Genomic DNA, 23,268 nt, shown 5'->3' on the forward strand with positions numbered 1-23,268 from the left:
AAAAACAAAAAAAAAAACGCACACCACAACTGTAGCACAGCTTAGCTTGTTATGCCCACGGAGGTGTATTCCTGCATCTGTGCATACTTACATCCTTTGATTAGTATATAGGATAGCTGCAGCAAAACCTGGCCAACCACATTGTGCAGCAAAGTGAAACAGCAAATGTCAGTCTGTTCAGCATCAGAGCAGTTTATAGTATGTCTAGGTAACCTAATAGGTGGGACAATAAAACTAAATAATTTATGGCAACACTATATACTCTGTACAGCGCTGCTGACGATGTTGGCGCCATAGAAATACTAAATAATAATAATAATAATAATAAATGTACTGATAGTCTACTATCAGCAATTTCCCCGCCACCCTTGTTCATGTACACATCACAGCCACACCAAGCTAAGGGGTTGCAAAATGCATTATCTTGTTTTTATAAAGCAGGCCCTCCAGTTAGTGAGCTTTGCTAACGGAAGTGACACATTTACTTTACATAAAGGCTGATCGAATGAGATTTAGTTTGCAAGAGTCAAATTAAATCAAGCATGGAAACAAAATATATGATACAAATGCTACAAATAGTAGGACAGCCTGTTATTGTAATCACCCCTAGACAGTTTACTTTTTTTTGCAATGAACGGAAGATCCGAAAGTACCGTCTCAATATTTTGAATACCCAAAATTGCTGAGCAGCAAATAGTTGATTTTTCTGCAGCAGTAAATCCTGTTAGCAATGTTATGGCTGTCACTAAGAAGCATGCTGTTCTGTCGCTCGCCAGCCTTTGGAGTGAGATTATGAAGTCTGCTGTATTATGTTTGGCTCATGAAATGTGTGCGGAGTGTAGATTTAATGTGGCCTTAACATAACATTATATTCATGTCACTAGATAAACACATTTCTCTGAGATCAATACAGTCAAAATGTGGAATGCAAGTAGTTCAGTTTCATACATTTTGCTGGGTAAGTGCAGAGAGATTTACAGATTTAGAAAAGAAAGACACTGCTGTACAATGGCATCAGCAAATTGCCATAGAGACTCAGCTGTTCCCGTAGGTTATGATTTCTGGGATTCATGTTGCTTTTTATTAAAGCACGTTTCTGTATGGCTACCCTGCCATCTCTGGCAAATCTCGCTGGGTGTGTGGCAAAGGCAGATGAGAGTATTGGGGGGTGGATAAAGGAAAATAAATGTGTCACTTCCGTTAGCAAAGTGCTCATAACAGAGGGCCTGGTTAATTTGCTTGTGATGAGTGTGAGGCAACAGAGAGAGGTAGGTGTAAGTGCTGGGTGGGAGGGGAGAGCCAAATAAGAGTGCTGGGTTGGGTAGATGAGGATGAATTGCTCAGTGCTGAAACTGAGCACCGTCATAACACTAGTGCTATGCTGCGCGCCCCGCACAGGAGTAATTCAGGGATCCGGTGATCGCCAGACCCCAAACTACATCTCCCTCTGAGTTGCTACAACTCGGATAGAGAATGGTATTTAACGCCGCTGGGTATTTGAGCGGCAGCAGGGTGAACCGTCATTTGGCTCACCCTGCGCCCAGCTCAACAGTGGCACGATAATACGTACACAATGAGGGTGCTAAATGGATAGAGCTGGGTGGGTTTGGAGACGCAGATGAGGGTGATGGGTGGGTGGGTAGAGGCAGATAAGGGTGGTGGGAAAGTTTGGAGAGGCAGATGAGGGTGATGGATGGGTGGGTAGAGGCAGATAATGGTGCTGGGTGGGTTTGGAGAGGCAAATACGGGTTATGGGTGGGAGGATAGAAGTAAATGAAGGTGCTGGGTGGGTGTGGAGAATAAGATGAGGGTGCTTGGTGGGTGGGGAGAGGCAGATAAGGGTGCTGGGTGGGTAGAGCTGGGCGAGTTTGGAGAGGCAGATGAGGGTGCTGGCTGGGTGAGGACAGCCAACTGAAGGTGCTGGAAGGGTGTATAGAGACATATGAGGATGTTGGGTGGGTGAGGAAAGGCAAATGGCTGTGCTGAAGGGCATGAGAAGCAAATGAGGGCACTGGGTAGGTGAGGACAGCCAGCTAAGTGTGCTGGGTGGATGGATAGAGACAGATAAGGATGTAATGTTGCTAGCTGAGAGTTCTGGGTGGAGGCTGAGAGTGCCGGCTGGCAACAAGCAGGTGGGTAGAGTCATGTGAGTAGCTGTGTAACTGAAGAGCAGGTTAAGGCAGCCAGAGCCACAGCCGGAGAGTTATTCAACACTAGCCACAGCATGACATTCACTTATTGCTGGCACAGTTTTTCACAATGTGGTATTACTAGCCCTGCCTCCCCTAGCTAGTCTGAAAACAGGGAGGTTGGTCTTACTTGACAGAGACCTGAAGGCAGTAGTACCATGTGCTGCCAGCATGCATTGCTGCTCACAAACTGCTGGCAGCCCCCAAACCCCCCTCCCCCGCAATCACAGGGGCTGTGGTGGTTATTGTTACGCCCAGGGTGGCGCTACAAACAGCCTTGTACTTTTATCTGGGGGAGAGGGGGAGGCAAAGACTACCTAATACTGATATCTTCGGGCACAAAGGCTATCTAAGGCCTCTTGCACACTGCACGCGATTCAGATTCAGATTCCGCTTTTTAATCTGTTTTTACTTCCGATTCAGATTCAGATTTGCAGTTTGCTCCTTGCACACTGCAAATCTGAATCTGAAACGGAGGTAAAAACTGATTAAAAAGCGGAATCTGAATCTGAATTGCTTGCAGTGTGCAAGAGGCCTTATACAGGTAACTGGGGGAGGGCATCCAAAGTTTTGCTGAGGTGCACAGCAATTTCTAATGATAACCCTGGGCCTAACAGAGTCACTGTGGTGACAGTACAATGTAGATCTATGCTCAAGGCCGGGACAGATGAATGTACTGGCAGCGAGTGGTTAAACATTTTTGACAAGTTTGCTGTAAGTTATGTAACATTTTCATACTAACAGAAAAACGTAACAGGCAACCATGAAAAGAAGCCTATTTATTTTTTATAAAGAGCTAAATTCTGTCTTTCCACATGCGGTTTCCACATGCCATCTATGTAATGCATTTGTGTTAAATATATCTACAGTACAATAGCTGCTAAACTGCTACAAAATAATGATGTTTGAGAGCAAGTGAGAGATGAATAGGAAGCTGTGAATTTGTATTTCCTTGGCTAAATGGGATGCGTCTCAAAAAAAAAAAAAAAAAAAAAAAGGAAAACCATGACCCATCCAACTACATACACTGTGCTGGTTTATTCTGAACAGACTCTACTGTGAGCAACAGTAAACATCAATACCCTCAGATATTTGGTAAAAGATTCCATTTAGTAGGATTAGGTAGTTTCCACTACTTTGAAACAGTGTGCCATATTTATAATAATCTGGAATGGAACTGATGAAAAAATGTTGAGGATCACAAGATTATGTGGCGCTAACATCCTACTTAGGTTTAGGAGAATATAAGGAAACATAAATAGGCACCAAAGAATGTTATGCTAGGTTTATGGTCTAACAGAATCAAGACTTCTTTCCCCTCAATACGGGATCCAAAGGGGCTTATGGCTTAAGTTCTATTTTTGAAGGAAGATCTCCTATCCCTGGGGCCATATACCTTAGGTATGCTAACGTGAACAAACTGCAACGTATCTACTGGAGCATGTCTATGCGGTAATTTTAATAGACTGATTAGAGAGCAGTTCCATCCCTGAATTCAGGATTTCACATTATATCCCACCAGTCATGAACTGAAGACAAGCTCCTGGAAGCTATAACATTAAAGGGATACTGTAGGGGGGGTCAGGGGAAAATGAGCGGAACTTACCCGGGGCTTCTAACGGTCCCCCGCAGACATCCTGTGTTGGCGCAGCCACTCACCGATGCTCCGGCCCCGCCTCCGGTTCACTTCTGGAATTTCAGACTTTAAAGTCTGAAAACCACTGCGCCTGCGTTGCCGTGTCCTCGATCCCGCTGATGTCATCAAGAGCGCACAGCGCAGGCCCAGTATGGTCTGTGTCTGCGCAGTATACTCCTGGTGACATCAGCGGGAGCGAGGACACGGGCGTGCAGGCGCCGATGGATGGCTGCCTCAGCACACAGGCTCCACAACTTCTCCTCTTTTTCTATTAGTTTGGTTAGTTTTCTTTTGTTACTTTAGTGTGTTAAGTTAGCTTAGTTTTAGTTAGTTTAAATAAGTTTAATTAAGTTTAGCCAGGTGTAGGTAGCGCTGTAGGCAAGCCAGCAGGACCTCCGGTAACTCAGAAGTAAACAGGCCACCCACGTGGTGAGACCCGAACAAGCAGGAACCGGGGATATGCGCGCATCTGCACGCCGCTCGCCAGCCACAGGAACCCACCGGCTGCCAGTCTGCCGACAATAGAGCAGGCACAGAATAGCGCCGGACCCCCCCCCCCCCCCCCCCGCTCATCTCCAGCTGCACGCGACTCCACTCCACTGCTCCCGGTACGAGGCTCGTTGGACGTCCGTCTCCTCTGGCTCCTTCCGTGTGGTCCAGACTTCCAGCTCCCTGCTGCACCCGCCAGCCGCTCCTCCTCCGAAGCCAGCCGTGGCCACCATCAGACACAGTCACCGCCAGTTGCAGCTATCACTGATCACCCGCCTCCTCTGGCTCCAGTCCAAGCTCCAGCAACACCCGCCTGATGACTGCTCCACCGCTCCTGATGCTGCTTCCAGCGGCTGCTCTGCCTGTCTGCTGCCTCTACAAGAGTCTGAAGGTCGGTTTTTGGGTTTTACCTGCTTGCTTATCCGGTACCCCTATGCTTGATTAGCCAGCTAAAATGGGCACTAACCTGAACTGCTACATATTGCCTTGCTGCTTCTACGCTTAATTATGTACCACGTATATAACTATTGAACTGAATTCTTCCTTGTGGACTGGATGTCATCAGCTATGCTGTTGTAGCACTGTTGTAGCACATGCAATCTGGTTGGTTGCTGGATATGCTCTTTGCTGTACCATTTTACAGACTGTGTAAATTGTCATGCCTGCCACCTTAAATCCCCACACTAAGTCCGCAAGCGCAGGAACCCCCATGTCATACCACACCCCACGCACTTCCTACACCAGGTCTCAGCTTATCCAGTGGGAGCATTGCTGGGCCCCACAACTTGAAGACAGGCTCCTATCCAATTATGTCTGGAGGCACATCCAGCTAATTACCGGCCCTGCTCCAGCGGTCCGTGCAGCCCAGCGACGTCGTGGCTGTCGGGCGGGCGCCCTTGTTAGGCTGAGGAAAAAGGGTATGCGATCATCCATCCCCGCAGCCCTCCTGGCAAATGTCCGCTCCCTTCCCAATAAACTAGATGAACTTCGCCTCCTTGGCGATAAGCGGGAGATCGGCAGCAACACCCCAGTACTCTGTTTTACAGAGACATGGCTACACGAGAACATTCCAGATAATGCTCTACTTCTCCCGGGTTTCAACCTCATCCGAGCGGACCGAGACCATACACTGTCAGGGAAACGGAAAGGCGGAGGGGTCTGTCTTTACATTAACTCCTTATGGTGTCCGAACACATCGGTATTGGCCAGGAAGTGCACCCCCGAACTTGAACTCCTACTTGTCAACTGCAGGCCGACGTACTCACCCAGAGAGTTCGCCTCCTATGTCTTCGCAGGAGTATACATCCCGCCTGATGCCGACGTCAAACTTGCTGAACGTGACCTTAGTGATATCATAATGCAGTGGGAAACGACCCTGCCGGACTCCTTGTTCATAGTTATGGGCGATTTTAACAAAGCCAACCTCCGCCGGGAGCTGCCACGGTTTCATCAACATGTATCCTGCCCCACCAGGAATGCCAGCACACTCGACCACTGCTATACAATCCTGAAAGACGCTTATAAAGCCATCCCATGGGCAGCACTGGGCTCATCCGACCACTGCCTCATCCACCTGGTCCCCACCTACAGGAGGCGACTGGACTCAGCAAAGCCGGTCCTAAAGTCTGCAAAAGTGTGGTCAGACGAGGCAAAAAGCCAGCTCCAGGCCTGTCTTGATAGCACAGACTGGAAAGCTCTGGAATCACCAAACCTGGACGAGTGGGCAGACTCTGTCACATCCTACATAAGATTCTGCGAGGAATCCTGCATTCCCTCAAAGTCCTTTAAAATCTACCCGAACAATAAACCATGGTTTTCGAATAAGCTACGCCAGCTGCGTAAGAGTAAAGAAGCTGCACACAAGTCCGGCTCCTTAGAGGACTTCAGGAAGGCTAGGAACTCCCTCAACAAGGAACTAAGAGCTGCAAAAAGGGCGTACGCAGAAAGGATAAAACAGAACCTTAGCTCAAACGACCCACGGGCCGTTTGGAAGGGGCTCAAGTCGGCCACAAATTATAAGCCTTCCCCTCAACATGCAACACCAACTGCTGAGCTAGCCGAGGAACTCAGCAACTTCTATTGCAGGTTCGAGGACCCGGCAGACTCACAGAGGCAGACAGCAACCTCTGCCCTCCTCTCCGCAACCCCGAACGCTCCCCCTCTAGCAGTGAGCGAGGCTGAAGTTTTGCGGCACCTTTCCACGCTGAATGCCAGGAAAGCCTCAGGCCCGGATGGTGTGTCTCCAGCCTGTCTGAAAACCTGCTCACGGCAGCTGGCCCCCGTCCTCACTTCCATATACTCCAAGTCCTTAAAGGAAGGCAAGGTTCCCACATGCTTTAAAAAGTCCACCATTATCCCTGTTCCAAAGAAGCAAGGAGTCTCAGACCTTAACAATTTCAGACCAGTGGCCCTCACTTCTATTGTCATGAAAACCTTTGAGAGAGTGGTCCTATCCCTTCTTAAGCACTCCACACTGCACCGAATGGATCAGTTCCAATTCGCATATAGAGCAAATAGGTCCACTGACGATGCGATTAATATCTGCCTGGAGTACATAATGGACCACCTGGACAGACCGGACTCATACGCCAGAATGCTCCTCCTGGATTTCAGCTCAGCATTCAATACCATTAGCCCACGCATACTGCACAACAACCTCATGGCACTTGACGTCCACCCTACCCTCCGCTGTTGGATTACGGACTTTCTCACAAACAGGTCCCAAACTGTGAAGCTGGGTGACATCTCCTCCAGTCCAAAAATCACCAACACTGGAGCCCCACAGGGATGTGTCCTTTCACCTTTCCTGTTCTCGCTTTACACAAACAACTGCGCATCCATGGCCGACTCAGTAAAGGTCATCAAATTTGCTGACGATACCACCATTGTTGGCCTCATAAGCAAGAACGATGAGCGCACCTACCGTCAGGAGGTGGAAAGAATCTGCCATTGGTGCAGGAAAAACAAGCTGGTCCTCAATACTACCAAAACCGTTGAGATGCTCATTGACTTCAGAAGGCAAAACACCACCCCCCGTCCGATCCATATTGATGGGTCTGAAGTTGAAAGAGTATCAAGTGTTCGTCTCCTGGGCACCACGATCTCCGCGGACCTGAACTGGAAAGCAAACACCATCTCAACCCAAAAGAAGGCTCAGCAGAGACTTTTCTTCCTGCGCCAACTAAAAAAGTTTGGCATGACCCATGAACTACTTAAGTCTTTCTACTCTGCCACCATCGAGTCGGTCCTTTGCTCCTCCATCCTCGTCTGGTATGCCGGCGCCTCGGCCAGCGACAGATACAAACTACAGAGGGTTATCAGAACAGCAGAGAAAATAATTGGTAAACCCCTCCCCCCGCTGGAGCTCATTCATAACTCCAGGATGAGGTCGAGAGCAATGAAAATTGTAAATGATCAGTCGCACCCAGGCCATCGGTTCTTCAAACGACTTCCATCGGGCCAGAGGTTCCTGGCCCTCCCCACCAAGACATCGAGTCGGTCCTTTGCTCCTCCATCCTCGTCTGGTATGCCGGCGCCTCGGCCAGCGACAGATACAAACTACAGAGGGTTATCAGAACAGCAGAGAAAATAATTGGTAAACCCCTCCCCCCGCTGGAGCTCATTCATAACTCCAGGATGAGGTCGAGAGCAATGAAAATTGTAAATGATCAGTCGCACCCAGGCCATCGGTTCTTCAAACGACTTCCATCGGGCCAGAGGTTCCTGGCCCTCCCCACCAAGACATCGAGGCACAGGGACACTTTTTTCCCCACAGCGGTGAGACTCTTGAACTCCCTCCAAACCAGGACCCCCCCTATAGTCGCACCCCTTTAGGGGCCGCACCCATGTCACCGAGTGGGTTCTGCACTACTACTGTTATGTGTGTTTATATCTTTTATTTTTTGTCTCAGTGGTCTCCCGCTGTTTCTGTAATGTCATTGCATCATTGTACCTATAGAGCATTGTCATCTGTCTTTCACTGTCTTGTTTTCTCGCTTTGACTACCAGTGAGGCCTGTTTTGTTGCTAAAACCAATTCCGGGTATGACCCAGTCATGCTTGGCGAAATAAATGATTCTGATTCTGATTCTGATTCTGATTTTCTGACTTTAAAGTCAGAAGTGAACTGGAGGCGGGGCCGGAGCATCGGTGAGTGGCTGCGCCAACACAGGATGTCTGCGGGGGACCATTAGAAGCCCCAGGTAAGTTCAGCTCATTTTCCCCCGACCCCCCTACAGTATCCCTTTAAGCCCAAAAGTGATACAATATTTAAAGGACTTAGGGCTCACGTAACTAAGCATTAAAGCATAAAGAAAGAAGCTGATTTTACCGAACATCGCTAAGGCTGTTACCGCATGAAAAATAATTACCGACCAGTTAGGTAAATTGCAGACTTGAGTGGTAAATACTTAAACCCCCCTGCCTGGCGTTCTGATTCCCGGGAACGTTTTTTGCAAATTTTTTTTTTTTAATCATGTAGCTAGCCTAGCGCTAGCTACATGATTCCCCCCTCCCTGCTTCCTCCCTCCCACCCCTCCGATCGCCGCCGGCGCAAAGACCCGTCCGGAAAACCCCCGTCGCCATGGCGACGACCGTCGTGACGTCATCGGGATTCCCAATCCACCCCTCAGTGCTGCCTGGCACTGATTGGCCAGGCAGCGCACGGGGTCTCGGGGGGGGGGGGGGGGGGGGGAGGTAAAATGGGCAGGCAAAGGAAACAGCCAATTGGGAAAGCCACTCCACCCTACTACTCACTGCATTAGTACCAAACGGACATCAGAAATTAAAAAAATGAAAATAAAAAACATGGGATGCAGGAGCAGGGCACATCATTGAGGTTTCTCTGCATCACTTTAGATGTGCACATGTATAGACTGATACAGAGAGAGGGCCCTCTAGTGGCATGCATGCTGATGTAAAGGGATACCATTTACTATTGTAGGCTGTCACAAGCGGCTGTTGAAAAGTAAGGTTCATGTTTTAGGCAGACCACATGAAGAATCATCACAACTTTGGCCAGAAGTTGGAGAACATCACCATAGCAGAATGCAGCTTACTACCGTGAAATACTCCAAAGCTGGGTAGATTTCTACTTTTTACCGAACAGGTATTAGTTAAGTAATGTTTTTCAGTAACTTACCGAACTGTAATAAGTCTAAAATCTTAGTGAATTTGGAAAAAAAGTCTGAAATATCGAATGTGGTACTTTAGCAACCAATAATTTTTTTTTACCAAACAGTTCTTAGTTCATTAAACCCAATGACTTTACTGGAGACTGGAGTTCATCTTGTCATTTTTTTTTCTTTTTGGTAAGGAACATCTTGACACTCTTTAGAAATGATGTAACCAAGAAAACAGATCTTACGTGGGAAAGAGACTGGACTTTCTCCGATTTATCAACCAGCCCAATTTTTGGAAGTTCTCTAAAACACGAAGCAGGTTACTTCTGGGCTGTCATAGCACTAGTGCTATGCTGAGTGCCCCATGCAAAAGTAATAAGAGGATCCGGCGATTGTCAGTCCCCGAATTACACCTTCCTCAGAGTTGCTACAACTACAGACTTTACATGTCTCCTGAGGATGCCAATATTATGTCTAAAGAATTATTTTCATGTGCATAAGGTGAATGGAAATATACATTCTGACATAACCGGTGTAAAGATTCTGGCTGCTGCCACCAAGCCAAATGGAAGTATCAGGAATTTACAGTGATGTACTTTTATCTTATCCTCTTATGGAGAATCTTTGATGTCTCTTGCACATACACATCTGGCAAGTCTAGATTCACCATAAAGGCATCTTTAAAAAGTATTGGCTTGACATAGTAGATTCTCTCCAATATGAATTTCTTTTGTATGAGAGCAATTGCATGTTCTTAGATTGATAATGAGGTGTAATTTACCCAAAGGTTTGTGAATCAAGGATTCCCTGAATTCCTGGTTCTTTGGAAACTGGGTGATTTCATGTTGAATCAATGATTTTGAGAATGACTCCTTACAGAAATAACTTTTGTCAGCTCCCTCAGAAGATGAGGTAACAAATTTCCTGTTGGTATGCATGCAAGAGAAATCTATGTGGCATGTGGTACCCCTCTTGATAGCCTAGCCCAGGCATGGGCAAACTTGGCCCTCCAGCTGTTAAGGAACTACAAGTCCCACAATGCACTGCAGGAGTCTGACAGCCACAGTCATGACTCAAAGGCAAATGCATTGTGGGACTTGTAGTTCCGAAAAAGCTGGAGGGCCGAGTTTGCCCATGCCTGGCCTAGCCCAATGTGTCTGAAAAGCAAGTCGAAACACAAATGAAACAAGAGCCAATGAACGCCAACAAATTGAGAACCTAACCACTTTAATGCATCAAACCCTCTATATTCTTCTATTCTTGGCTCAGATGAAGAGCTTTGTAGCTCACTTCAGTTAAACTTGTTGGAAATTAAATATTGTATGCTGTATATGGTTATGGTCAACTGTTTTATCACATGTAGTAGAGATAATTTTCAGATCTGCACCCAACCCACACCTGCAGCCTGCTACCCGCACCTGAGCCTACTTTGCTGGAGGATCACTTACCTGCCACCGACCTGCAAGTGTTTGGACCCACAATATGAAGCCACTTTTTCTTTCTAGGATACAAACTGAAAGTCTAATGGGAAGGCTGGAAAATAAATGAAATGTATAAACAAGAAAAGCCAAAGAAATGTTTGGAAGAGTATTTTTTATTCTAGTGGAAATCAACAGAGAGATGTAACGGTTCTCAAATTCTTCACAGCAGAATAAATCCCTTTCTCCTTCTGATTCAAGCTGTAATAAACACAATTGAAGTAAATTAAACAGGAGTTTTAAGAGAACCTGAGGTGTAAAGAACTACAAATTTTTTTTTTTTTTTAAATCACATACTTATCTAAGGAGAGGGAGGCCTCTAGATCTTAAAGGGAACCTAAACTGAGAAGGATATGGATTTTGCCTTTTAAAATCATACCAGTTGCCTGGCTCTCCTGCTGACCCTGTGTCTCCTAATGATTTTAGCCACAGCCCCTGAACAAGCATGCTGATCAGGTGTTCTGACTGAAGTCAGACTGGATTAGCTGCATGCTTGTTTCAGATCTGTGATCCAGCCACTACTGCAGCCAAAGAGATCAGCAGGACTGCCAGGCAACTGATATTGTTTAAAAGGAAACATCCATATCCCTCTCAGTTTAGGTTCACTTTAATGATTCTTCCCTCGCTGTCCTCTGGTCCCCGATTGCTGATTGTAGACCCTCCAGCTGATTGGTGCCACGCTCCTTTTCTGACACGAGTAAGGTGGTGTCTGTGCAGTAGCACAGAGCTACTCATGCACGAGCGGTTCCGGCTTACTGCGCAGGCACTGTCGTACTCACACAGGCAGAGTACAGCCATGCTTGTGCCTGGAGAGGAGTGCGGCCACAACCCGATTACCGACAAGCCCTTGTTGATAATTTTTGGAGGGTCCGCAAGCAGCAATGGGGGACAGGAGGACAGCAAGGGAAGCCTCATTAGGCAAGTATGTGATTTTTGTAGTGATTTACACCTCGGGTACACTTTAACTGCCAACCATATGCCCCCCGGAGGACATTTTGAATCCCCCACATCGGGTGCTAGAAATGCCGCCCCCCCCCCCCCCCCCCAATAACAAGCGTTACCAATAAAATCTCATCCCCCCCCCGCCCCACACACACACAGCAAGTGGAGCTGCAAAGCTCTCCTATCCCTACCCCACCATACAAATCTCTCACTTTTTGAGATTTTGCTCTTTATATTAGCCAAATGATACTGTAACCTAGTCCTGAGAAAAATGTTGCATGCATAAGAGTTGTTTTTGGAACACCAAAACTAAAATTATTTACTGACTCTTGAGTGTTTTCCCTGAGAGGAGGTAAGTTCATATCTACTACCTCTTTTTAAACTGATTTTAAATACATTATTTTATTTCATTTTAGCACCTAAGACTAAGTAGAGGGAAGGCTCGGAATACCATAGAGCCTTCCCATTATTCCTGCGCTAGCCCCGGTTGAAACTATTCGACCTACTAGGTCGAACAGCTCTTCAGGACTTTTCAAGCAACCCCAAAGATGAGCGCATTTGTACAGAATGCACACGGGTAAGGACACACGCAGTACAGATGTGCTCATCTTTGGAATTACTCCGGTATGGAGCAGGGTGAATAACTTTATCCTAGCAAGTACAATAATTTCATATGGGGACAGCACAGGAACAACGGGACAGAACGTTGTTCCCTCACTTCAGTTTTGAAATAACCTGGTGATGTGCACAACTAAAGTTAAAATCAAAATGCAAATGGTTGACCACATAACAGTGAAGAAAAAAAACAAACAATGAGTTGGCAATCTTGCGCAATGGAAAGGTTCTGGCGCTCCCAATACTGTTCCCCATCCGTTTCTTGCACCTCTGACACTGTGGTTGTCCTTGGCAGGTTTTGGTGCACCATATCAGTTATATATGGAGTGCTTGAAGGGGGACCAATGTATAAAACTTGCTCCAGGGCCCAGAGCTCCCTAGCTACACCACTGCCATTATCCCTGCCAGGGCTGATTTAATTGGCTCCTGACTGGCTTACGGAGCACTGCTGACAGCAGAGCAAGTGGACTCCAGCAATGGGAGATCGGCGCAAACACCGATACAGACAGGTCCATGAGGCATGACATCAGTGAGCCCCGTTTTCTAACCAAAAAGTCTCTGGTCCATAAGGGTCCAGAGACTGCTGGTCCAGAAGCAGTTAATCTCCCTCTGTGCACTTAACTGTACCTTGGCCAGAAACTGCACACAAGTCGGTCACAATACTTATGCAGCCAGGCATATCTGTCACCAGATCCATTCTCTTGCCACTCAGCCTCACCAGTGCCAGCATATCACTCGGTAGCTTCCTGGTCTCTCCATGCCTCCTACAGATCTGCTTCTGCTTGCTCTGAGCGTCACTACCCGGTGTACTTCTGATGCTTCTCTCAGGCTTGGGTCACGTGACACCATCTGCCACTGTTGGATGGCCTGGGATGATCAAACCAGTGAGTTGCTAACACGAAATTCCACGCAAGCATACCTAAAATGTAAAAAAGTGAGATGCCCTTGGATAGTCCTGAGGCTTCCTGGATCCTCCTGCAGCTCACCATTCGTGATGGGTCCCTTTAATAAATGTATTAAACAAGAGCTTGTCGAATATGCTTCTTGTAGCCGCACTCCCACGGTGTACACCCGGACTAGACATGTATGAGTAAAGGTATGTGCATGCCCATACAGCAAAGCAGTTTGTGCATGGCTTTTTTAACCTGTAGACCAGTTCTTTGTTTCAGGTGTCATTCAGACACTACTGATGCCTGAAAGATCAGCAGGGCTGTCAGGCAACTGTTATTGTTTAAAAGGAAATAAATATGTCAGCCTCATCCCTCTCCCCTCTAATTTCCCATTATTCTGTATCAACTTCAAAATATTTGCATCTCATAGACCTTCAATCCAATCCAATGAATTCCCCTCCATCAGTTCCTCACTTGTCCTCTCCATCTATCTACCGTACTTACCCTCTTCTCCACCCATGCATTCTCCATCAATATACTTCCTCTAGCCTCCACTTTGCCTGCCCTCTTTTCATCCATCCACCTCCCTGTCCTTTGCAGCTATCTACCCATCCTCCACTCAGTCCTTCTCCACATACCTCCTTCATCTCCCAGTCCCACCTGCCCTCTACCAGACTACCACCCCTTCTTCCTGACCCTCTCCATCCATCCAACTCCTCCCCTCCCCATCCACATGGGAGGACTGGCCAGGGGGGAAAGGGGGAGATTTCCCCCCAGGCTGCCTCTCATTTAATGATTTAGGGCTGGTACAGTGCCTGGTGCTTTGATGTTTTTGTATAAGGCAATGTGAACCACTAGGCTGCCTAAGAGAAATAAACGCCCAATTTCAGAGCTATTAGAGGGCCGGCAAGCTGGTAAATATACACAGCATGATGCAGAGCAGAGGCTTGCTTGCAGGGCCCATGGGAAAAAAAATCTGTCTAGTTTCTCATCATTGTTAAAATGACTGCATGTCATTAGACTCCAGAAGGGCTGCTTGCAGACAGTCCCTAGACTCCAGAAGTGCTGCTTGCAGACAGTCCTTAGACTCCAAAAGGGCTGCTTGCAGGTGAATTCTGATGATAAATTCTGAATGCGACAGAAACCCCACCCGTTGTCCCTCAAGTGTTCTTACTGTATTTCCCATGTGACTACTGGCATATAGCAGTGGGGCACGTGTGTTGTCATTTGGGCTTGGGCTGCGGTGAGAACAGGCCTCTAGTTTGTGTTTTCCCTCCAGGCCAAAAGGTCCCAGTCTTCCCCTGCCCATCCATCTCCCCAAACTACTCCAGTCCTCCCCCCGCCCTGTTGCTATTTACCTCCCTGAGTCCCTCACCCCAGCTCTCTAGTCCTGTCCTCCAACTCTATTTACTGCCTCTCGCTCCACTTCGACGGGCCTGCCAGCGTAGCGTCATAGCGTCTTCCCTCCTCTTTCATCCATCTGCCAACCTATCCCCTCCACTCTCCTTTGCCCAGCACTCCATCCATCTCCCTCGTCTACCTTCCCTCCTCCCCGGCCCCGCCATTTATTACCTCCCACCTGCATCTTAGTGTTGTCCGGATCATGAACGATTCGGATCTTTGATCCGAATCTATTTTATGAGTCGATCATCCGAATCATCAAAATGAGTGATTCGGATCGCAAAAAGGGGCGGGGCCAGGAGCGACACGCCCCCTCTCAGCGGGGTCCTGGAAGCAGAGCAGGGATGGATTGCTGAGTTGGAGAGGAGCCAGCCTTGCAGGGAGACAGGTAGATGAGAGAGAGGGGACATGGGTGCCACTGCCAGATATGTGTAGAAAACACATACTGGCTACAGTGTGCTGCTCATTACAGGCTGTCTGTTCCGTAGTGCTGCACAGTGAACACATTGGAAGCTTTTGGCTCAGCACAGCTCAGTAACTTTGCAGACAGTGTGATTGAAAGCCTTGGCAATATAATCCTCCTGCACTCGGCACTAAACAGCTGCACTTATCTTCTGGGAATGGTTTCTTTCACTGTGCGACCTTTTCTTTCAAAGTGTACAGATGAGCATATAGGTGAAATATATGTAAAGCATATGACTTCAGCATGTGGGTATTACGTGCAAACATTTCTGCTCTCTGCTCGTCCCTCCTCCCTTCTCTGTCCACTCCCTGCCCTCTGTCCATCTTCTCCCCTTCTCTGTGTGTCCACTCCCTCCCCTTCTCCTGTCCACAGACCTGTCCTGCTGTTCATTTCACCCCGAATGCTTCCGGTAGTAAAATGATCCGAGATTCGAATCAAAGATCCGGATCTCTTCAATGATCCGATTCGAATCATCCGGATCATTGAAAAGATCCGAACTTCCCATCTCTACCTCTTATTCCCCCCCCTCCTGTCAGGGCAATGTCCTAGCCCCTCCCCGGCCTGTAAACGTAGCGTCACAGAACCCTCCCCCCGCTCCTCCCCGTCCAGTGAGCAGTGTCACAGCTCCCTCCCCGTCCAGTGAGCGCAGTGTCATTGCCCCTCCCCCGCTCCGCCCCGTCCAGTGAGCGCACAGACAGATACAGTCACACTTTCCTCCATCTCTCTATGGTTTCTCCGCCTCCCCGGGTCCTCGCCGTTGCCGTGTGTCTCCCGCCTGTGTCGGTGCTGTCCCCTCCTGTCACTTTCCGCACGACACAGGCTCCGGGCCTCGCAGCCACCATGGGCCTCAGGTGATAAAACCAGCGGGCCGCCGGATACAGCGGGCGGGAAGTAGAGCTACCGGAGAGCGGGGATCCCGGGCCTCACCGCCCGCACCGGGGGCCTCAACACCGGGTCAGTTCCCGCATATAGAGTCATGTCTCTCAGCCTCCCCCTGCTGTCTCCTCTGTCCGGGAATGGTGACAGCCAGGTGTGCGCATGGGTGACATGCTGTCATAGTATGTGTGCTACTTGTGTGGTGGGGGGTTGCTGGGTGTAGTGATGCTGCACATGTGCCCATTACCTCATCATTGCTAGTAGTACGTATTGTCATGGCTGGGGACAGGCATTCAGCACAGATGTCAGTTATGTGTCAGTGTGCAGTGTGTGTGGTGTGCACGTGGTGTAAGTTCCTCGCCTGTAACATGCATACCCTCACAGCCGCCATCAGAATCCATTGAGAGGACATCATTCAGTGCAACCTTCAGGGCCCACCTTGTCCACTATGGCAGGCTGACTTTGTCATTCCTGTATTGGCACACTATTGTAGCTACTTTATATTCTTACGCACAGTGTAAGCATGTATGGTGGGACTCCACACAGGACTGCTAGTCTCTCTGCACTGGCTACCTGTCCCCTCAGCCATGGACAGAGTTCTGTGTTTATTATTAATGTGTAATAAGCTGAGATACAGTAAAATGTCAAGCATGAGGCAGTGTGACATTGTGTATCTTTGCACATCTGACTCATAATAAAATAGTACAAGATAACCAAATTGCTGAGTGATAGCAGGCTTATGTCAAGGCTTTGTGGCTTCCAGGAAGAAGCATAGGGGGGGGGGGGGAGGTTTGCAAATTTTTGTAGCTATAATTAAAAAAAAAAAATTGCATACTGTACCTGGTAAAAGTGCACCTTCTCATTGGTCATTTGTTTATAACCACTGACTGCTGGGCTTCTAAAGTCCATTGGTGTGTCATGGTTGACAGCCGGGGATGAGCTCCGGATCAAATTCGGATGAAATCCGAAGGAGTTATATTTGGATTTCATCCTCTAAGTAGTGCAGCTGAGTGGGTGTGTGCAGGGGGGGGGGGGTTAAACTTACCCAGCAGCCTTCTTCTTTAACCCGTCCCAGAGTGCGTTCCAAGACACAGTCACATGACTACAAACACTGCCTCCTTCTAGGTTAAAGGAGGAAGTGTAGTAGTCACGTGATGCGGCTTAGAACGCACTGTGGGACGGGTTAAAGAAGGCTGCTGGGTAAGTTTAACTCCCCCCGCACACACCCACTCAGCTGCACTAATTAGAGGATGAAATCTGAATGAAACTCATTCGGATTTCATGCAAAATTGATCCGGAGCTCATACCTGATGACAGTTTATTCATAAGAATATGTATGTACTGATAATACAGTTAGACACTGAAGCGGGAAAAAAATATGATATAATGAATTGGTTGTTTACTATGAATAATTACTAGAAGTTTAGCAGCAAAGAAAATCTTCTCATATTTTTATTTTCAGGTATATAGTGTTTTTTCTAACATTGCATCATTCTATAATATGTGTAGATTACACAACACTCAGCATTCAAAATGATTCTTTCAGAGCAGTCTGTGAACTAATGACCTCTCCTCTGGCAGATAAAAAGTAAATAGTTCAATAACAGTTGAGATAATAAAAGTCAGATAACAGCCCTCTCCACGACTTTGAAAGCCTTAAGGTAGCCATACACTGGTCGATTTGCCATCAGATTCGACCAACAGACAGATCCCTATCTGATCGAATCTGATCAGAGAGGGATCGTATACAGATTTACTGCAAACAGATTGTGAACTGATTTTAGCCTGAAACCGATCACAATCTGTTGTGGTGGTGCTGCCGGTGCTCCCCCTGCCCGCATACATTACCTGCTCCGCTGGTGCGACTGCCCCTGGTCACCGCTCTTCTTCTCCGTCTCCGCTCTGGTCTGCTCTGGTCTCCGGCATGCTTCCCTTCTTCCTGTCAGGGGGAAGTTTAAACAGTAGAGCGCCCTCTACTGTTTAAACTTCCTGCCGGGACAGGAAGAAGGGAAGCATGCCGGAGACCAGAGCGGAGACGGAGAAGAGCGGAGACCCGGGAGTCGCGCCGGCGGAGCAGGTAATGTATGCAGCTCTATTGCGTCGGGCAGTCGAAAGCCGCTAGCAATGCGCTCTTTACCCGTTAGCGATCGACGGTTATTTTCCGCACGGCGCGATTGACGGGATCGGACGGAATGGATCGAAATTGGTGTGTAGCGTTAACGATTGGCAGCAGATTCGATCCCAGTGATCGAATCTGCTGTCGAAACGGGCGCAAATCGGGCCAGTGTATGGCCACCTTTAGAGCTTAATTGCTTTTTTGCATAGAGATAACAACTGGAGTTTCTTAACTCTTCCTGTACTGGAAACAATTAGACTGATGTATCTGATCTTAATGTTTTATTTCTTAGCTGTACTACACATACAAATCATAATATCATAATTGTTTCGCTTCAGTGTCTCTTTAAAAGCGCACATATGGTATGTAGGCTACATAGATCCAGGGCTCTGGAGATCTCTGAACTTTGGTCTCTGCTACAAAAATAGACACCCTGTTTACTAAATACACTTGGACTTTTTTTTATTATCAACACAGGTTCAAAGAAAACTGTACCAAAAGTGGTGTAGTTACCCAACGTGGAATCAGTGTATCTTCTTCTATCTGAAACTTGATTGGTTTTGTGTTATGGCTTTGACCTTTAGGGATTTTTCTTAGGTGCAGCTGAAGGAGGTGAATTTACAGTCTGTCGGCTGCTCTTCTTCACTGGCCGGGCACTTGTTAGCCTTCTGTATTGGTGGTAGACAGATAGGGCCCCCCCCCATAGCGTCACGTGAGAGTGGCCGCAGCAGTCCTTAGATGCAACCTGTTGTGATTCCCTTCTGCCAGGTAATTCTACCACATTTCAAGCGCAGACAGGTGTGGTGTTACAAATGCTGCAATTTGGAAGGGTGTCGAATGGTGCATGTGACTCGAAGATGGGACACTGCACCGCCCAACAAGCGTGCAGCAGTTTAGCTTCCTAAGTGAGGCCTTACACCGCTAGAAGCACCCCAAAAAATATCTTCCAGGTTTGAATAATAGCATGTTGCAGCACTGTGCAGGCAGGAGAATGACCTGTGATGTCTTATAAAGCTATGGGAGACTTGCAGGTGGTGTACCTATTGTGCAATTCCACGGAAATGGAATGGTATGCAATGGCCAAGTCAATCACCTGATCTGAATCCGATTGAGCATGCATTTCACTTACTGAAGACAAAACTGAAGGTAAAATGCCCCAAGAACAAGTAGGAACTGAAGACAGTTGCAGTAGAGGCCTGGCAGAGCATCACCAGGGATGAAACCTGTCGTCTTGGGATGTCTATGCATTCCAGACTTCAGGCTGTAATTGACTGCAAAGGATTTGCAACCAAGTATTAGTAGCAAAAAAGTTTCTGTACCGTGTTAGCCAAACAAATTATATAGGTAGAAAAAAAAGTTTTGTAAAAAATAATACCTTTTTAATGGCTAACTAATAGAGTTAAATGATGCAAGCTTTCTGGGATCTAGTATTAAAAAGTGAAAGTTTGATTATTCTTCTGTCCCATTACTTTTGGAGTTATATGGAGGCTGCCATATTTATTTTCTTGTTAACAATGCCAGTTGCCTAGCAGCACTTTTGATCTTCTGCCATACATAGTGTCTGAGTCAAAGCACTGGAACAAGCGTATGGCTATTCCAATAAAACCCGAGTACTTGATCTTCTGCATGCTTGTTGAGGGTCTATGGCTAAAAGTATAAGAGCTACCGGATCAGGACCACTGCCTGGCAACTGGCATTGTTTAAAAGGAAATAAATATGTCACCCTCCATATCCCTCTCACCTTGGGTTTCCTTTAAAGCATTCACCCCTGAAGTAAGAGGGATAGTGAGGCTGACATATACTTACTTTTAAAACATGCACATTGCCTGCCTTTCCAGTATCTGTCTCTAATACTTTTAGTTATAGACCCTTAAAGAGACACTGAAGCGAGAATAATTCTCGCTTCAGAGCTCATAGTTAGAGCTCATAGCCGCTGTCCCGCGGCTAAATGGGGGTCCCTTCACCCCCAAACACCCCCCCGCAAAATCAACGACCAAATTGGTCGTAGATTTTGCTGCTCCTAGAGGCAGGGCTAACGGCTGCAGCCCTGCCTCCAGTCGCGTCTATCATCGGTGCATCGCTGCCTCTCCCCCGCCCCTCTTAGTGAAGGAAGACTGAGAGGGGCGGGGGAGAGGCGGAGATGCGCGCTGACAGACGCGCGTGGGGCAGGGCTGCGGTGGTTAGCCCTGCCTCAATCCGGAAGAGATTCCCCGCTGCTCGGAGGGGATTTCGGGGGGTCAGGGACTCTTGTTTAGCCGCGGGATAGCGGCGGTTTAGCAGGGGCACACATGCCTCTGCTAACTATGAGCTCTGAAGTGAGATTTATTCTCGCTTCAGAGTCTCTTTAAAGTGTACCTAAACTGATGGAATACAACAAGTTTAACTTACCTAGGGCTTCTACCGGTCCTGTGCCTGCACTGTCACTAAAGTGATCCTCCAGTACCCTGCAGCAACCCTCTTCTTGCCGGCCGACTGGCGAGTCGATTGCCACTGCACCGGGAGCGTTCTGCACATGCGAAGGAGACATTTTTGCATACTGTGCATGTGCAGAGAGCTCCTGTACATGGGAGCGTGCTCAAGAGGCGGGTGAACCAGGGCTGCGCATCCAAGTGACAGAAGGTCCCTGCGAGGACTGGAGGATTGGTTTGCAACGGTGCAGTTACAGTGCAGCTGCAGGGGGGTGGTAGAAGCCCCAGGTAAGTTAAACTCGTTTTTTTTTCCATTCAGTTTAGGTTCACGTTAACAAACCTGCAGATCAGATGTTTTTGCAGTCTGGCTTTATTTGCTGCATTCAGGTGTGTTATTCAGACACTACAAGAAAGATCAGCAGCACTGCCAGATAACTGGTATTGTTTATAAGGAAAATTAATATGGCAACCTCCTTATCACTCTCTTGCCAGCTGTCCACAAATTATTAGTGGCTATGGCACTAAGGCAACTCTGCTTCTATCATTAATGCTTATGTCATTGTTGGCAGTAGTGTTTCTAGTGATGGGAGGGATGTTAATTGATCACTACCCAGACTGCTTACAAGTCAGTTGCTAGTGAACAAACAGCTTAGTTGTTTTCCTGTAGTGGGTACTGTCGGGCATTCAGGCACCTTGCCACAAGTGATTTCTTCTTAGCAACAGTCAACTTGTGCCAAAACCCTACACAGTTATGTGTCAAAATACAACAGTTTTACAGTACTACTTTACTGTAAGTCTTTAGATGAAGCCCAGGAGTGGCAGGGGCAGACTGTTATGCTGTTCTGGGGACTGTATGCACAATAAAGAATCCATGGAAGTAATTTAAAGGAAATGCAATGTGCAGTAAACATTGCTTCAATAATCAATTCAGGTACTGGTAAAATAAAATAATAAAATATGCACAGAAGCTTAACTGACTAGATTTAATGATCAGAGTTAAATAAAAGTTCACTGCTTTTGTTTTATGAAATCGTCAGGATCAGTACGATTTGTAAATGAAATAAGACATAACTATAGCTGCTCATAGACTTGAAAGGCTTGTCAGAAATGCAGCCTCATATGGAAAGTAGAGTTCTGTCACCTGAACTTATCAGTTTAGAATGGTCCAGTTTACTATAGTAGTGTTGCTTTGAAACTTAATTTTTTTTTAAAGTTTTTTTTACAAAAGCTGTTTTTTCCTATATGTCCCTGCATTGGGAGGCATTCTTCTCTTTATGAATACAGTAAAGTTGGGGTGAAAAGGTGTATCCCTGGGTGTTCGAAGGAGAATCAGTGGGAAGGCAGTAGGTGGTAGTCTTTATTAAGGTTGCTGAAAGGCAGCCTTTCTGCTCACCAGTTACTAACAGCACTAAATAAAACAATGTCACCAGGGCTGTGGAGTCGGAGTCGTGGAGTCGGGCAATTTTGGGTGCCTGGAGTCGGAGTCGGGAAAAAATGCACAGACTCCGACTCCTAATGAATTTGTAACTGTAATTAAAATAGAAAATATGATAAAATGTTCTATTTCTCAGATAATAGTCATTAAAAATAATGTATATATACAGTATATATACAGTAATAGCTTAGTCCACAAAAATGAAATAAACCAATCAAAATTAGTTACTTGTGCTGCTGCAATAAAGCAGTCCCCGTATTTTTAAGGTCAGATATACATATCTGATTGTGACTGTATATATGATGTGTACATAGGAATCTCTTATATATACTAAATAACATCTATGCTGTAAGAATAAAGCCTGATGTGTAGCTGTGTCACTAATAGAGATGGTCAATGAGATGGAAATAATTCTGCACTGATGCTGATTTATGCAAATGTATGCACTCCCTTTGCTGATGAAATCAAAGAATGTGATATGTTATTAAAATTTGGTTTGGTGACTACAAATTAAAGGGTAACTGAGACGGATGAAAAGTAAAGTTTTTTTTATACATACCTGGGGCTTCCTCCAGCCCCCTTCAGGCTAATCAGTCCCTCTCTGTCCTCCACCACCCGGATCTTCTGCTATGAGTCCTGGTAATTCAGCCAGTTAGCGCTGTCCGGCCGCATGCCGCTCCCACAGCCAGGAACATTCTGCACCTGCGCAATAGTGCTGCACAGGTGTAGTATGCTCCTGGCGGCGGAGTGTGTGCATGCGCACTACGCCTGACTGGCTCAAGTACCTGGACTCATAGCAGAAGATCCAGGTGGTGGAGGAGGACAACGAGGGACTGATTATCCTGAAGGGGACTGGAGGAAGCCCCAGGTATGTATAAAACTTTAATTTCATCTGTCTCAGGTTTACTTTGTTACACAGTAGTACTATACTCTACATATGCACTCCCCACAGAGCTGCAGGGAATCCACTGAGAATGCTGTGCACATTGAACACAGAGGTGTTGTCTGTTTACAATCTCCTCATTCCCCTGCAGAGTACCTACACATCATTCTTACATGTACCCACACTTACATTGCCTAGGGCCTGATAGATGTTCTTTGTTCCGGTTTGTACCTTTTACAAGTACTCTTACCAAGGACTAGTTTTAGTCTAAAGGGAATACATATAGTAGTCTACATATCCTTCTCACTTCAGTTGTCTTGTAAAATTC

The 23,268-nt window shown here is 46.9% G+C and overlaps 1 protein-coding gene across 3 annotated transcripts in view; it reads left to right on the top strand.

The window, feature by feature from the left end:
• Nucleotides 1-15,874: 15,874 nt before the first annotated feature.
• ATP13A3 (ATPase 13A3) overlaps nt 15,875-23,268 on the top strand; it is a 176,932-nt gene continuing 169,538 nt past the window's right edge. For 2 of the 3 annotated variants that reach the window (XM_068281156.1, XM_068281159.1), the window contains exon 1: nt 15,875-16,176. The gene's annotated coding sequence lies outside the window, so the exon portion shown is untranslated. Of the gene's footprint in view, nt 16,253-23,268 lie in introns of all 3 variants that reach the window. The other variant, XM_068281157.1, reaches the window with a different exon arrangement.

This window comes from Hyperolius riggenbachi, chromosome 4 (genome assembly GCF_040937935.1).
Source record: "Hyperolius riggenbachi isolate aHypRig1 chromosome 4, aHypRig1.pri, whole genome shotgun sequence".
NCBI lineage: Eukaryota > Metazoa > Chordata > Amphibia > Anura > Hyperoliidae > Hyperolius > Hyperolius riggenbachi.